At 39.3% G+C, this 17,162-nt stretch overlaps 1 protein-coding gene across 2 annotated transcripts in view; it reads right to left on the bottom strand.

Moving 5' to 3' along the window:
• The window catches only part of kiaa0895l, a 72,827-nt gene extending 66,818 nt beyond the window's left edge, over positions 1–6,009 (bottom strand). Inside the window, exon 1 of one of the 2 annotated variants that reach the window (XM_051931835.1) lies at positions 5,768–6,009. The gene's annotated coding sequence lies outside the window, so the exon portion shown is untranslated. The remainder of the gene's footprint in view (positions 1–5,767) is intronic. The other variant, XM_028809900.2, reaches the window with a different exon arrangement.
• Between the last annotated feature and the right edge of the window lie 11,153 nt (positions 6,010–17,162).

The following is a 17,162-nucleotide window of genomic DNA, read 5'->3' as shown; positions in this document are numbered from 1 at the left end:
TGGTGTGAGTGAGTTTCTGAACTCTTTTGGGATTCCACCCAACGTCCCATTGCGCGGAAGAGCGTGCCGAAGCAACTGCAAGCTCCCAGCGCTATAGCAGTTTGCCGTAAAAGTGAATCCGAAAAGATCGCGGACATGCTATAAGCACCTGCCATTGATGAGTGATACAAGGAAAATTATAAATGCAGGGCACAGTATTACTTGACCACTAACCTAGCCCCGACCCTGCCTTGACTCCTGTGTCTGTGTATAGGAGAGTGGCAGGTTCCACTACAATAAATAACCGTGCTGTTCCTGTTTCAAGTTGAATAAAGCTGCTGTTGCTAAAGTACTGAGACTCAGCTTTGTGTTTTGGGGTGCAAGACAGGGACTCGAACGTTAGGGCTCGTTTATACTTCACGCTCAGAACATGTAGGTCACAAGAAAAATGTACAAAGCCTGGAAAAAATGTATACAATATAAGCATATATAACAGAAATAGTGTTAACTTCACGGGAGAAGAAAGGAAAACTAGGGGTTTGGCATGGGCATGCTGCTTAGAAATTGTAACAGTTTAGGTATACCGTAGATCACCTTGGTTATTCATTATTGTGAACCACTGATGGCTAATCATACACTGTAAGGGCTCATTTATACTTAACACTCAGAACGCATACACGCCCACATCATGGCTGCCACGCGTTCCCAGTGTTAATTTGACACGTCCTCTGAGCAGGTCCTCAGAAATTAACACGACGTGTGCGTGAGTTGCAGTACCAGTAAAAAGTCGGGGGGCACAGTGTGCTAAGAGTTTGAATGTGACGTTAGAATTTCTGGTTACTATCTACATGTGACAGAAAGCCACTTTGTGGATCCTATGAGATCGATGTGCGTGCTTCGATGTTTCATGAATGGTTCGATGTGGTGAAGCAAAATGCCGACATACAGATGCATTCGTGGTGCTTTTATATTCTTGTGTCGCATATTCCCGATTGTAACGACACAATACATTTTAAAAGTCTCACATACCGTCTTCTCTGCTGTCTTTTTTTCTAGGGTTTCTCCAGACCTGACAGCAGCGGCAAACAGCAATAGACCGCCACACAGAACACATTAAATGTATGATATTCCAACTCTCTGCACATTAAGAATCCTAAGATTTTTTTTTTGTTCTTTATTTCGCCTTATACAATTTCTTATATTAGGAATTTGTTAGTTTTCGCATACCCCTTGGGGTCAGAGCGCAGGATCAGCCATTGTACAGCGCCCCTGGAGCAATTGAAGGTTAAGGGCCTTGCTCAAGGGCAGAGCAGAGTAGGATCTCTTTTGGCAGTGACGGGGATTTGAACCGGCAACCTTCGAGATACCAGCGTAGATCCTTAGCCTCAGAGTCATTTATGCTTGATATCACTTTCATGATGAAATGCATTAAAGTATGTATGTTACATTTTACAGATAAATTGTTAATTTCATTTAAATAATGAATACTGTTAATAATTACACACATAGGGGTGACACAGTGGCAGAGCGATAGCACTGCTGTCTCGCAGGGAGTCAAGTCACTGGTATTCTCTGCCTGGAGTTTGTATGTTTTCCTTCTGGTTTTTCACAGTGTGCTCCGGTTTCCTTCCAAAGATATGCAGATTTGGTGACACTAAAGTGACGCTACTATATGTGAGTGCTTGTATTCACCTTGCGATGAGCTCATGCACGTCCAGGGATTGTTTCAGCCTCGTGTCCAATGCTTGCTGGAATGGACAAATCCCTGGATTGATGGATTTAATCATTAAACATCCTTTTCAGAGATATTGCAGCAAGGTGTCATCAGAATTTAATGGGTGTTCCAGGCAATTCACAACACAGCGAAGCCAAACCTGTTCTCACCATGATGATATCTTGCACTGCCACCTGGTGGATTCCTCCACATTTCCGTAAAGTACTCACGCAAGTATAAATAGTAAAATGCTTGCGTAGCAGGAGTGTCCGCTGAAGCATGCGATGTGTTGTGTGAAGTATAAACCTGGCCTTACAACACACATGCGATCACAATGCTATAGTAAACAGCATACGCTCGTACGGATGTTGACTATATGAGTGAGGCATGCCGACTGCCAATACTGATTCTCTGTGCAAGAAAGGACAGAGCCGCCTGTACTTCCTTAGAAGACTGGCATCCTTCAACATCTGCAGTAAGATGCTGCAGATGTTCTATCAGATGGTTGTGGCAAGTGCCCTCTTCTACGCAGTGGTGTGCTGGGGAGGCAGCATTAAGAAGAAGGATGCCTCACGCCTGGACAAACTGGTGAGGAAGGCAGGCTCTATTGTTGGCATAGAGCTGGACGGTTTGACATCCGTAGCAGAGCAACGGGCACTCAGCAGGCTCCTATCAATTATGGAGAATCCACTACATCCATTAAACAGTGTCATCTCCAGACAGAGGAGCAGTTTCAGCGACAGACTGCTGTCACTGTCCTGCTCCACTGACAGACTGAGAAGATCATTCCTCCCCCAAACTATGCGACTCTTCAATTCCACCAGAGGGGGTAAACGTTGAACATTATTCAAGTTATTGTCTGTTTTTTATCTGCATTTTTTATTACTCTTTAATTTAATATTTTTTGCTGCTGGACTATGTGAATTTCCCCCTGGGATTAATAAAGTATCTATCTATCTATCTATCTATCTATCTATCTATCTATCTATCTATCTATCTATCTATCTATCTATCTAAGCCCGAGAATGGGAGATGATTACCCACAATCCCGCAGAGGGAGAGAGAAGAACCATCAGCTCAGTTGTGATCACGTAACACTCGGCAGACAAAGCATATACGGACTACTCGTATTGCAAGACCTCGCTCGTTTATCAAGTCAAAATTTATTAAAAATTTTAGCTCATCTTGCAAAACACTCGCAGACCAAGTTACTCGCAATCCAAGGTTCCACTGTATACTAAAAGTAAGTAGGCAAATACTAAGAGGGAGAATGGGTAGAACAAACAATTGTATGATCCAGAGTGGCTGAATCAACACCAGTACCATGATATGAGTTTTCACACATCATATCATAGAGAATGAGCTAGCCACCCAATGGTGATTAAAGTGGTTACAAATAGACAAAGTGGGGGACTGACAGAGTTGACACGTTTGTTCAGAGTAGTAGCAGTGTAGTGACTACAGTGAGTCAACTAACAGCAGAGTACAACAATGGCACCCAAAAAAAAAAAATTCAGAATGCTTTATACCAGGTTACAACGGCCACCAGCCTCAGTGAATTTCATTCATCAGGAAAAAACAAAAAAAAAATGCAGTTACAGTGGATGCTATTACATCCACTCAGCCTAGCATTAAAATGCAAGATCCTGACCATACTGTTGTGCATACAATAAGTTCTTTAGTTCATGACAGCAGGGTACTGTTGTGTTAGTGGGCTTTTCTCTGAAGGAAAATGGAATTTCATGAAGTACAGAAAGTTCCAGAATGGCTCCAGAACATGACTACAAGTTCATCTTAATGCTGTAGACTCATCAATTACCAACTGAGTCTTAATCCTAACAAGCATTTGTGGGTCATGAGTCAATGTGTTAGTTGAAGTACAGATACTCCACTCTAGCTAAATGTTGGGACACGTCACATATGTGCACATGGGAGGCAGCTAACTGGTTCATATGGATGTAATTACATGCTACACCAGGAGATGGCAGTGTTCACTGACCTTTTCTCTCCTTCTTCTGCAGATTGACTGAAGGAAGTCCCATGTGAGTCTAAGGACATCACTTCCAGATCTATCAGTGTTACTTCTGGCTCCTGTTCTATGGATGTCACTTTCTCCAGCCCTTCCTTGTGTATAATGCCATGTTTCAAGTATATGGGATGGCTAATCTCAAACATTTTTCTGTTTCCTTTTGTTTTTGTTCCACAGACAGTAAATTAAAGATTGTACTACAGTATTCTGTTACCACTCTTTTTAAATTCAGATAAAAAGAAGCACAGAAGGAAAGACTGAAGGTTGTCAGCTTTTGATATAAACATATTCCTTTGTATTCATGATATGTTGTATGATAATTGTTTTAACCCAATCCTTTTAGTTCCAGATGTGAAAATATAGGGATAGCTTAATTTTACATACAACTGAAGTGTTCACGGACAATCTAGTCATCATAATGTTACATTCAAGAACTTATTTGACGGTGCCACCTATAAACATCAACCGGTCCTCTGTATCTTCCTTTGTGATTGTTTGCCAATTCTTAAAGTCAGCCACTGACAAAAAAAGATTTTTTTGTATACGTGATAATTTATTCTGCGACCAATATCAATTGCATCATCAATAAAATTGTAAGCCAGAGGCAGTGTGTTTCACAGTCTATTCAATTTCAACATTCCATTGCTCCTATGACAAAGATCAATTATGACAGTCTGTTTATTGATATAACCAACTGCCTTTGGCTTTGCACTTTCTGAAGCACCATGACAGTTTTACTTACCTCCATGAATTGTATGAATTAGTTTGTTTTTCACCTTTTTACGAAGTTGAGCTTGAATTTCCTCTACACTTTTGCTGTCTAACTTGTGTCAGCTTCAATTATTACCAATGTGAAATTAGAAAAATGAAAAATACTGATACCTAGATATTTATTAAATATGAATGTTTGCATTTATATAGTGTTTTGTTTAACTATTATATATCTATTAATGTATTTTTGTATTTTGTGAATTTCCCATTGGGATTAATAAAGTATCTATCTATCTATCTATCTATCTATCTATCTATCTATCTATCTATCTATCTATCTATCTATCTAATGTGTTTTGTTTTTAATAGTTTTATATTTATTAATGTTTACACTATTATATTCCTGTCAAATGTTAAGCATTGGTATAAGAAAAAATTACAACAAATTAAAAAATGACTTAATAAAACCTCATTCCATAATCCTTCAAGTGCATCTTTCTCCTTAGTTCCATAGTCTTCATAAATGTTGACCTACAAAACTTTTTTTAACTGAGATATCAAACATTACTTTTTTTCTGTCTTTGTCTAGATCTATCCAAGCAGTTTACTCAAGTGAAAAACTAATTACATATAGCAATTTACAGTAACTTCCACTAGTGCATTTTATTAAAGACTTAAAACGGGTCTCCAATAGATTGAAACCTGTTTACTAAAGATAAACAAAAGAGCGAAAACATCTTTTCATTTACTCAGGTTTCTTTTGTTTATGCAGGAAAACTGAACTATTTTTAAAACTGTCTACCGCACTTTGTACATTACCTTTGGTAATACAATAATTGCCTCTTAATAAAATGTTTTTGTTTTCCTACTACTTTAATTTCAGTGCTTCTGGCATACAGAATACGGAAAGTATATCGAATACTGTAGAGATTAACAACTTGGAAATCAGTGCTAAATATAGAGAATCTGAAAATACGAAATGGCAGAATAGCGGTCTGTATCGATAACGGTACTTGGCATGCAAACGAGACGAACTAATTACCGGAAGAACCGCAGAAGTATGCATCTTACTCACAATTAGTAGAATAACTTAAAATGCCAGTTTTTTGAGGTTCGCACAGCTTGTGTCCGCTAGACACGACCAAAACGACATAAACAAGCCAGCAAGTGTTACCCTGCACAGTGTAACCAGCCAATGGGTACGCTACAAATGTCTTTTTAATGAAAAGCAGAAAGCAGACTGACTATAGTATAGAGTTTTCATATATTTTTGGTGAAAGTGTATACTGTTAGGGTTTGCAGCCAAACAATTTAAAAATCATAAAAAAACTTACCTATGCTGCTGTTAAATCATTACCACGTCTGAGCAGGCGACTTGAGAAGGCATGATTTGGATACTTGAAATGAATTACACTTCCATGAAACCTTTATCGCAGATAACCCAGCGCTTCTATTCCAAATTGACTAGCGCCCAAACCTATGCGATCATATTTGTCACAACGCCGCAGCATAGCGCTACCTTTTACATTAGAAATATCGCCTCCAATCAGAATCGTTCATTCTTGCATTTACTATTCATAGCCACGCCTCTTTTCCCAATGGTCTCGTCACTTCGTCCCCACCCCTTCCGGTGCAGATCCTTCCGCAAACGCGTTTCCATCTACAGACGCGGAAGTTGTCCTGGTGGTTTAGGAGGTGAAAGGCCGAAAAGGAAGGTGACGTAATGTTCAATTCGCATCTTGTTTATAGGTCTAAATCAGAAATGAAGTAAATACGGAAAATGAAAAAAAATTCCGAACATAAAATATCCTTAAGGTCACTGTTAATTTGGAAAACTTAACAAAATATGCAGATATTTTTATTATATTTTTTGCAAGTGAAATATTGATCAAATAAAATTGGTGCTTTTTATTTACAATCATAAAGACAATATGTTTTAAAGAGAAAAGAACATTTAATAAAAAGATATATTAGTAAACATGCATACATATTTTAGTGTATTGTAATACGTTATGACGTAATGAGTAGGGGTGATGGGAATATTTTATGTCAATTAAATTGCCTTCCTGCCGAATTAAAAGGCTGAGCGACCAATACTAATGTAGCAGAATTGTTTCTAAAATACCAGCAAAGCACTGTGCAGCATGTACCAAGCAAACATCATTATTCCACTGGAACAAGTTACAGACAAAGGTCAAAAAGTAATATAAATAATATTATGAAAAACAGCACAGACTAAAACAACATTTTATTTATTTAATACCATTTACCCCATTTATTTATTTTATACCATTTAAACAGAAAATAAAAGACATAGTAGTCTTGGATTACATTTCTGGCACTTTTCCTGACATAGTGATGTATACAGGAGCTCAGGAGTTTTGAGTTTCAGACTGACAGTCTTTTCTGCTGTCCAAATAAACTGCTGGAGTTTTATATTTTGACTGAGCAGGTGCACTGCCACACCAGACTGTTATGGAGAAAGAGAGATTGCTTTAAATAACAGCACTATACTGTTATTTACTATGCTAAACATTTTAAGCTGATGGAGGAAAAGCATCTGTTGATAAGTTCAGTAATGTTTTCACCTACAGTGACCAGATTTTTCTGGGGGCAACCTGGGACACCAGGTGGGGGGTCTGGGGGGCGGAGACCTCCAGAAGCCAGATAGACTTTAATAATGGAAATGCCTATTTTTGTGTTTCCTGCATCTTATTCTGTACGAGTTTCTTCCATTTGAAACAATCATATTATTAAAACACAAACATATGCCCATTTTCAAAGTAGGGTTCTATACCATTGTATGCTATTTTTCGTGAAATTACAGGCTAGATCTTGTCAAAAACAGTTCGTGAAAATTGTCTGAAAGACACGCTTTCCTGAAGAGCAAATAACAAACTCATTAGTATACATTATATAGTATACTGTATGTTATGGACGTACCGAAACCTTACGTTGTTAATCGGGAATCGCAGTGAAAGTAGAGAAGTGCCAGAAATGTTTTGTGAATAATTTATTAATACTTTCAGAATTGAACATGACACTTTTTCAATGTTTATAAAGGAAAAACAGCTTTTCAATGAGTAACTTTCATAATCATGAAACACTAAAATTTCTGAGATGAGTGGATAGCTCTCAGGACATCAGGATTTTGTAATAACATGTCATAAAACTTGTCACATGAATGACTGAAATTGCATTTCACAACCAGCATATGTTTCAATGTGTCGACTTTAAGTTGCGATTTTTCTGGTGTCCACATGTTGTTAATCAGAGAAAAGACTCTTTCAGTGGGAGCATTTGTCCCTGGAAGACATAATGCAAATTCTGCCATGAGTTTCATATTATTACATGGAACGTAATGGTTGACAAAGTGCTGAAAGATTTCCATCCATCGTTTCTCTATTGGTAATTCTGCTGTACCCCATTCATTAACTTTTTCTGCAGTGACATATCTTTGGATATTGGATATCTCATCAAACAGTTCATTGTCATTTATCTTGTCAGGAAATATGTCATTCACAAAACCAACTTCTGAACATCTATTGAACATCTGTTCATTCATTATTAATATAAAAATTTAAATATATATAATATATAATTTAATATATAAATTAATATCAGATTCACAACTACGACGAAATTTACAGAGAGTACAGTCTGCAGACTTAAGACTATACAGTAAAGTGTGTACAGCAGAACTTACTTAAAGAATAAAGAGCTAAAATTAAAGTTAAAAAAAATAAACTTTCTCAGCACTTTCAATTTTGTCGTACAAAATAAATTGGCAAGTTTAACTCTTTTAACTTTAAGCTTTAACTTCAGTGAAAACGGCTCACTTCGAACGCCGTATTGACGAGTGAATGACTGAATCAGGCATCAGCTCTTATATCAGGCTCAGAGCAGGAATAATAAGATAATTTCTGGCTCAGAGCGTAACATAGCCAAAACGTGTCGTATCACAAGGCACGGCCGATACCATCCGACGATGCGTCCGCTTCCGCCTTCTCGCCTTCCGTGCATTTCCATACTGCAAACAATGGCCACTAGCAGGCATCAGACTCAGAAGAAGGTCGACTAACCGTCTGACATCATGATGGGTAGAAAGTATGATTTGAAATCAGAAAGGCTGAATGGGGACTAGGCCTCTAGGGAAAAGTACGCATTTTGTCGGAAAACGCCACAGGCCGGGACATTTCCTGATCTTTCGGGGACGCCGGGACGGGTGATCCAAAAATAGGGACTGTCCCGGGTAAACCGGGACGTCTGGTCACTGTATTTCACCCCAGTTCAGATTGTGAGTGATAGTTGGGCCAAGAAATTTAAATGACTCCTCTCTGTTGACAGTGACATTATTTATACGTAAGGGTGTAGGAGGTGAAGAGCGTCTCCAAAAATCCACAGTCATTTTTACTGTTTTCAGGGAGTTCAGGTTGACATTCTCGAGGGTGCATCAACTGGCCCGTTAGTCCACCTCCCTTCAATATGGCACCTTATCCTCATCTGTAATCAGGCCAATCAGTTTGGTGTCATCAGTAAACCTCAACGATTTAACAGATGGGCCAACTGGAGGTGCAGTCATTGGTACAGGGAAAGAAAAGCAGAGGAAACAGCACAGCCCTGTCAGGGTCAGGGGACACTAATTATTACTACATTCATACTGAGAAGTTGTTATGAAGAAGCTCTGGTTCGATTATATTAAATGCAGAACTGAAATCCACAAATAAGGTCCTGGCATAAGTAGCTGCAAAGTCATGCTGTAAGATGTGTTGGACAGCCATGTCCACTGCATCCTACAATGATAAATGGAACAGAGAGAAGTGAGAAAATTAAGGCAACTTACAGTTAGGTCCATAAATATTTCGACAGAGACAACTTTTTTCTAATTTTGGTTCTGTACATTACCACAATGAATTTTAAACGAAACAACTCAGATGCAGTTGAAGTGCAGACTTTCAGCTTTAATTCAGTGGGGTGAACAAAACGATTGCATAAAAATGTGAGGCAGCTAAAGCATTTTTTTAACACAATCCCTTCATTTCAGGGGCTCAAAAGTAATTGGACAAATTAAATAACTGGAAATAAAATGTTCATTTCTAATACTTGGTTGAAAACCCTTTGCTGGCAATGACAGCCTGAAGTCTTGAACTCATGGACATCACCAGATGCTGGGTTTCCTCCTTTTTAATGCTCTGCCAGGCCTTTACTGCAGCGGCTTTCAGTTGCTGTTTGTTTGTGGGCCTTTCTGTCCAAAGTTTAGTCTTCAACAAGTGAAATGCATGCTCAATTGGGTTAAGATCAGGTGACTGACTTGGCCATTCAAGAATTTTCCAGTTCTTTATTTAATAAACTCCTGGGTTGCTTTGGCTGTATGTTTTGGGTCATTATTCATCTGTATCATGAAACGCCGCCCAATCAATTTGACTGCATTTAGCTGGATTTGAGCAGAATTCATTCGGCTGCTTCTGTCCTGTGTCACATCATCAATAAACACTAGTGTCCCAGTGCCACTGTCAGCTGTGCATGCCCAAGCCATCACACTGCCTCCACCGTGTTTTACAGATGATGTGATATGCTCAGGATAATGAGCTGTTCCACGCCTTCTCCATACTTTTTTCTTGCCATCACTCTGGTAGAGGTTGATCTTGGTTTCATCTATCCAAAGAATGTTTTTCCAGAACTGTGCTGGCTTTTTTAGATGTTTTAGATGTTGTTTAGATGTTTAGCTTTATCAAAGTCCAATCTAGCCTTTCTATTCTTGAGGCTTATGAGTGGCTTGCACCTTGCAGTGCACCCTCTGTATTTACTTTCATGCAGTCTTCTCTTTATGGTAGACTTGGATATCGATACGCCTACCCCCTGGAAAGTGTTGTTCACTTGGTTGGCTGTTGTGAAGGGGTTTCTCTTTACCATGGAAATGATTCTGCGATCATCCACCACTGTTGTCTTCCGTGGACGTCCCGGTCTTTTTGCGTTGCTGAGTTCACCAGTGTTTGCTTTCTCTCTCAGGATGTACCAAACTGTAGATTTTGCCACTCGTAATATTGTAGCAATTTCTCAGATGGGTTTTTTTCTGTTTTCGCAGCTTAAGGATGGCTTCTTTCACCTGCATGGAGAGCTCCTTTGACCGCATGTTGTCTGTTCACAGCAAAATCTTCCACATGCAAGCACCACACCTCAAATCAACTCCAGGGCTTTTATCTGCTTAATTGATAATGACATAATGACGGACTTGCCCATACCTGCCCATGAAATAGCCTTTGAGTCAATTGTCCAATTACTTTTGAGCCCCTGAAATGAAGGGATTGTGTTAAAAAAATGCTTTAGTTACCTCACATTTTTATGCAATCGTTTTGTTCACCCCACTGAATTAAAGCTGAAAGTCTGCACTTCAACTGCATCTGAGTTGTTTCATTTAAAATTTATTGTGGTAATGTATAGAACCAAAATTAGAAAAAAGTTGTCTCTATCCAAATATTTATGGACCAAACTGTAAGTATTTTTATAAATGCTTTCATTTATGTATACTTTTTTCTTTTTTTGGTAAATATTAAAAGTAATGCCTAGTGGGGGCTGGGCAGTCTTTTAGCCTTTTTTCTCTCCAGTCTAACTGGATTTTTTTTTTGGTCTGTTCTGTCGTCCTGGCCATCTGACATTACCTTGCTTTGTTGTTATTTATTCTTTAATATTATTGCCTAATCTAGTTTTCTTTTCTTGTAACTTTTTCTTTGTCATCTTGTAAAGCATTTTGAGCTACACTGTTGTATGAAAATGTGCTATATAAATAAATGTTGTATTGTAAATCTAGCCAAATTACATGAGCACAGGCTGCATCACAGCAAGGTAATTTCTGTCTTCAGAGATAATTATTTTGCAGAAAGTTTATGTTTTGGCTTCAGCTGATAGATCTCTGGTGACAGGCATTGAAAACTGAATAGTGGCCCACTGCTCACCATTATTCTAACACTGCTTTTCAATCTTGCCTACTTTATCAGTCAAGTAGCTTATATTTTCCCCCTCTGGGAAAGCAGCCTACATACACATACCTGTATAGAGTGATGTCTTGTGTCCTGTTTTTGTTCAATTACCTCTTGCATTATGCAGATTGGTGAAATCAACTCAGAATATCACTGGCACACAGCTTTATTATTCAGTCCATACAGTATGTAACACTTATTTGGAAAGGTAAACAGTATTATTAAAGACTTCATCAGTTTTGCAAAGGCATGTGTTCAGTGCTCCGTATCACAGCGCAAGGCCAATAACATTTGCACCACTAGACGGACAGTTTCTATCCACAGGTCATAAGTGTGAATTTCCCATTGGGATTAATAAAGTATCTATCTATCTATCTATCTATCTATCTATCTAAGCCTGCGCACCAGCCACAAATGTACTTTACATGCAAATGAAATAATGGAAGCCAGTAGGTGTTCTGCTGATTTTCCACACATTTTGTATAATCTGGAAAATACGAAGAATTTACATACAGCCAAAAGAAAAAAAGTAACATTTTGGCTGGCTTTAATAAACATTTAATGTGGATTTGTTTTAATAAGCATTATTTTTATTATATAAAATTAACCACTGCAAGGTCCTGAACCACATCCCTGCAGATGACATGAATTTTGATATACAGATGTAATTCAATCATGTCCGTCAATTAAATTAAATGCGCATCTTATCATATTACATATAACTGTTCAGGAACATCCCACCCAAGTTGGATTTGTGGCCTAGTGCTTCAGTTTTTCCATGTTTGTTTTTCTGGATCCATTATATTGTTAATAGGTTCATAATTCAAGAAATTGCTTTAAGCTTTTGTGTATCCACATCTAAGCAGTAGAGTGGTTAGCACTTGTGCTTCACAGTTCCTGGGTTTAATTCTAAGCTTTGTCACCAGTTGTGTGCAGTTTACATGTTCTTTAAACATTAATGTGAAAAAGTAAGTGTACTTTCTTTCAATTTTAGGTATTGCATATTAGGACATAACTAACAATCTCGATTATTAATCTAACCTTTACTGACAAGACAAACATATTAACAGTTTACATTTCCATTACCTAACCCAGCCACAGGGGATTGCACAAACTAGTGTGTTTCTTCATGCCAGTCCCAAGCCCGGATAAATGGGGAGTGTTACGTCAGGAAGGGCATCCGGTGTAAAATTTTGCCAAATCAATATGCGGACAACAATACAAATTTCTATACTGGATCGGTTGAGCCCTGGGTTAACAACAACCGCCACCAGTACTGTTAGCCATCAGGGTGCTGGCGGAAATTGGGCTACTGTTGGCCAAAGAAGAAGAAGGAGAAGAAGAGGGGGGAGACGTGTCCGGAGGAGGAGAGGAGGAAAGTAAAGAGAGTGGAACTGAGGGTAGGAACTTTGAATGTTGGCAGTATGATAATAATAATAATAATAATAATTCATTACATTTATATAGCGCTTTTCTCAGTACTCAAAGCGCTATCCACACAGGGAGGAACTGGGAAGCGAACCCACAATCTTCCACAGTCTCCTTACTGCAAAGCAGCAGCACTAGACTGGTAAGGGGAGAGAGTTAGCAGATATGATGGAGAGAATGAAGGTTGATATATTGTGCGTGCAAGAGACTAAATGGAAGGGGAGTAAGGCCAGGTGGATTGGAGGTGGATTCAACTTGTTCTATCATGGTGTCGATGGGAGGAGAAATGGGGTAGGAGTTATTCTGAAGGAACAGTATGTCAAGAGTGTTTTGGAGGTGAAAAGAGTGTCAGGCAGAGTAATGATTATGAAGCTGGAAATTGGAGGTGTGATGATGAACGTTGTCAGTGCATATGCACCGCAAGTTGGGTGTGCAATGGGTGAGAAAGAAGATATTTGGAGTGAGTTGGATGAAGAGATGAACAGTGTACCCAAGGGACAGAAAGTGGTGATTGGAGCAGATTTCAATGGGCATGTTGGTGAAGGGAACAGTGGAGATGAGGAGGTGATGGGTAGGTATGGTGTCAAGGAGAGGAATGAAGAAGGTCAGAGGATAGTGGATTTTGCCAAAAGGATGGACATGGCTGTGGTGAATACGTATTTTAAGAAGAGGGAGGAACATAGGGTTACGTACAAGAGTGGAGGAAGATGCACACAGGTACATTACATTCTATGCAGAAGAATTGATCTGAAGGAGATTGAAGATTGCAAAGTGGTGGCAGGGGAAAGTGTAGTTAAGCAGCATAGGATGGTGGTCTGTAGGATGACGCTGGAGATCAAGAAGAGGAAGAGAGTGAGGGTAGAGCCAAGGATCAAATGGTAGAAGTTGAAAAAGGAAGACTGCAAGGTTGAGTTTAGGGAGGAGGAGAATCAGGCACTGTGTGGCAGTGAAGAATTACCAGACAGTTGGGAAACTACAGCAGATGTAGTAACAGCAAGAAGGGTGCTTGGCGTGACATCTGGAAAGAGGAATGAGGAAATACTGGAGAGTATAGAGGATGGCAAAGAAGAAGTGGGATAGTCAGAGAGATGCAGAAAGTAGACAAGAGTACAAGGAGATAAGGTGCAAGGTGAAGAGAGAGGTGGTGAAGGCTAAGGAAAAGGCGTATAATGAGTTGTATGAGAGGTTGGACACTAAGGAGGGAGAAAAGGACCTGTATCGATTGGCTAAACAGAGGGACTGAGCTGGGAAAGATGTGCAGCAGGTTAGGGTGATAAAGGATAAAGATGGAAACGTACTCACAAGCGAGGAGAGTGTGTTGAGCAGATGGAAAGATGCTGATGAATGAAGAGAACGAGAGAGAGAAGAGGTTGGATGATGTGGAGATAGTGAATCAGGAAGTGCAACGGATTAGCAAGGAGGAAGTAAGGACAGCTATAAAGAGGATGAAAAATGGAAAGGCTGTTGGTCCAAATGACATACCTGTGGAAGCACGGAGGTGTTTAGGAGAGATGGCAGTGGAGTTTTTAACCAGATTGTTTAATGGAATCTTGGAAAGTGAGAGGATGCCCAAGGAGTGGAGAAGAAGTGTACTAGTGCCGATATTTAAGAATAAGGGGGATGTGCAGGACTGCAGTAATTACAGGGGAATAAAATTGATGAGCCACAGCGTGAAGTTATGGGAAAGAGTAGTGGAAGCTAGGTTAAGAAGTGATGATTAGTGAGCAGCAGTATGGTTTCATGCCAAGAAAGAGCACCATAGATGCAATGTTTGCTCTGAGGATGTTGATAGAGAAGTTCAGAGAAGGAGTTGCATTGTGTCTTTGTGGACCTGGAGAAAGCATATGACAGGGTGCCTCGACAGGAGCTGTGGTATTGTATGAGGAAGTCGGGAGTGGCAGAGAAGTATGTAAGAGTTGTACAGGATATGTACGAGGGAAGTGTGACAGTGGTGAGGTCTGCGGTAGGAGCAACGGATGCATTCAGCGTGGAGGTGGGATTACATCAGGGATCAGCTTTGAGTCCTTTCTTATTTGCAATGGTGATTGACAGGCTGACAGACGAGATTAGACAGGAGTCCCGGTGGACTTTGATGTTTCCTGATGACACTGTGATCTGTAGTGATAGTAGGGAGCAGGTTGAGGAGACCCTGGAGAGGTGGAGATATGCTCTAGAGAGGAGAGGAATGAAGGTCAGTAGGAACAAGACAGAATACATGTGTGTAAATGAGAGGGAGGTCAGTGAAATGGTGAGGATGCAGGGAGTAGAGTTGGCGAAGGTGGATGAGTTTAAATACTTTTTTTGTGGAAGAGAGGTGAAAAAGAGAGTGCAGGCAGGGTGAAATGGGTGGAGAAGAGTGTCAGGAGTAATTTGTGACAGATGGGTATCAGGAAGAGTAAAAGGGAAGGTCTACAGGACGGTAGTGAGACCAGCTATGTTATATTGGTTGGAGACGGTGGCACTGACCAGAAAGCAGGAGACAGAGCTGGAGGTGGCAGAGTTAAAGATGCTAAGATTTGCACTGGGTGTGACAAGGATGGATAGGATTAGAAATGAGTACATTAGAGGGTCAGCTCAAGTTGGATGGTTGGGAGACAAAGTCAGAGAGGCGAGATTGCGTTGGTTTGGACATGTGCAGAGGGGAGATGCTGGGTATATTGGGAAAAGAATGCTAAGGATAGAGCTGCCAGGGAAGAGGAAAAGAGGAAGGCCTAAGCGAAGGTTTATGGATGTGGTGAGAGAGGACATGCAGGTGATGGGTGTAACAGAACAAGATGCAGAGGACAGAAAGATACGGAAGAAGATGATCCACTGTGGCAACCCCTGACGGGAGCAGCCGTAAGAAGAAGACATTTCCATTACCTATTGAACAAAAAAAAAAAAAAAAAAGCACACAGACACCATAAGTTAATAATAAGTACACCACAAGTGTAATAACCATTTTTTATGTAAAATTATCATTCTCTTGCATCTTATTGGAGTAATTTTGGTCTACTACTTTTATTTAAAATACTACTTCAGTTCATTGATGTCTGTGACCATTCATTTACAGTATGAATGAGCAACTCCATGGGGCCGAGATCTAAACTTTGATTCCACATCCTCAATTTTTCTCTTCTTAAAATGTGGATTTGCTGATTCATTAGAATAACAGTTCTGCTACCTCTCAGTTCCCCATGTGAACCCTCCACCGGTTGGTATGTGCTCCTTTGGCAACATGTTTGGTTTAGGATAAAAGTTGCATTTTGCACAAAGACCACACAAATCCTGACTGGCTGAATCCTTTGAAAGCACATTATTTTGGGAATCCCGTCGTTCTTCTAGATATAACCTGGAAAACCAAAACCATGTTCTTTTGTATTGAAGGTGTCCTTGTTAGGACTACACTTCTGAGAAAGCCACATTCAGTCTTTTCTAAAAGTAGAGGCGTGATCTGTAATACCAATGATGTTGACAGGGGCCAATGGATTGCTGCATGTAACTTTTATCTTTTATTTTTAAATGAATTTAATGTCATGGCCATTCCTAGACTGCTTGGAAACCGTTACAGTATGAATGTTCTTTATTTGTAAATAATTCTTGCTTACTGTAGAAATATAAGACTTCTTAAATATCCTCATAACTATTTCTAATCAGATAAGCAGCAGTAACTGCTTACCCAAGATCACTGTGGGTGGTTTTTGCCATTTTGAAATTATCTGAACTCACCAGCCCCATCTGTCAAATACAGAGGTGTTAGTATTTCCTTACCATCAATTACTTAACCCCACTCAGCCCTTATTATCTTAACTTATATAGGGGTAATACAAGTGTACTTACTTTCTAACACTTTGAATTTGCATGTTAGCCTGATTTTTACAGTATATAATTATGACAATGTATGGAGCCCCCGAGGAGACATAATACAATTTTTTTTTTTTGGGAATGAATCTGGTGTGCCTCCATATGCAAAATCCATTTTCTGTTGTCCATTTTAAGACTTGATGAAGAATAAACAATTCTTTATTCCTTGATGCAAAACCATCAAATTGAAAGAGAGTCTAAGTACTTTTAACATAAATGTATGTTTGCTTGAATTTTTGCTGCTTTCCTCCCATGTGGAATATACACATAATATCACTTTATCTATTACTTGTTACAATAGAGATTTTGGGTCTTCAAATTTATGATTAAATGTACAGAGAATAAAGGTTCTGCTTTTATCCTATACTGACAATTAATTATTAAACATGCCATTGATTTTATATTCCATGTTTGACTGAAGAAAAATTTGTAAAGGCTTTTAAAAATGTTTAAGCACAAGCTGTATCACAAATGCTCTGTT

The sequence above is a fragment of the Erpetoichthys calabaricus genome, chromosome 9 (assembly GCF_900747795.2).
Source record: "Erpetoichthys calabaricus chromosome 9, fErpCal1.3, whole genome shotgun sequence".
Classification (NCBI taxonomy): domain Eukaryota; kingdom Metazoa; phylum Chordata; class Cladistia; order Polypteriformes; family Polypteridae; genus Erpetoichthys; species Erpetoichthys calabaricus.
The sequence above is the reverse complement of the archived record's forward strand: the minus strand, read 5'-3'. Positions and strand labels throughout refer to the sequence as shown.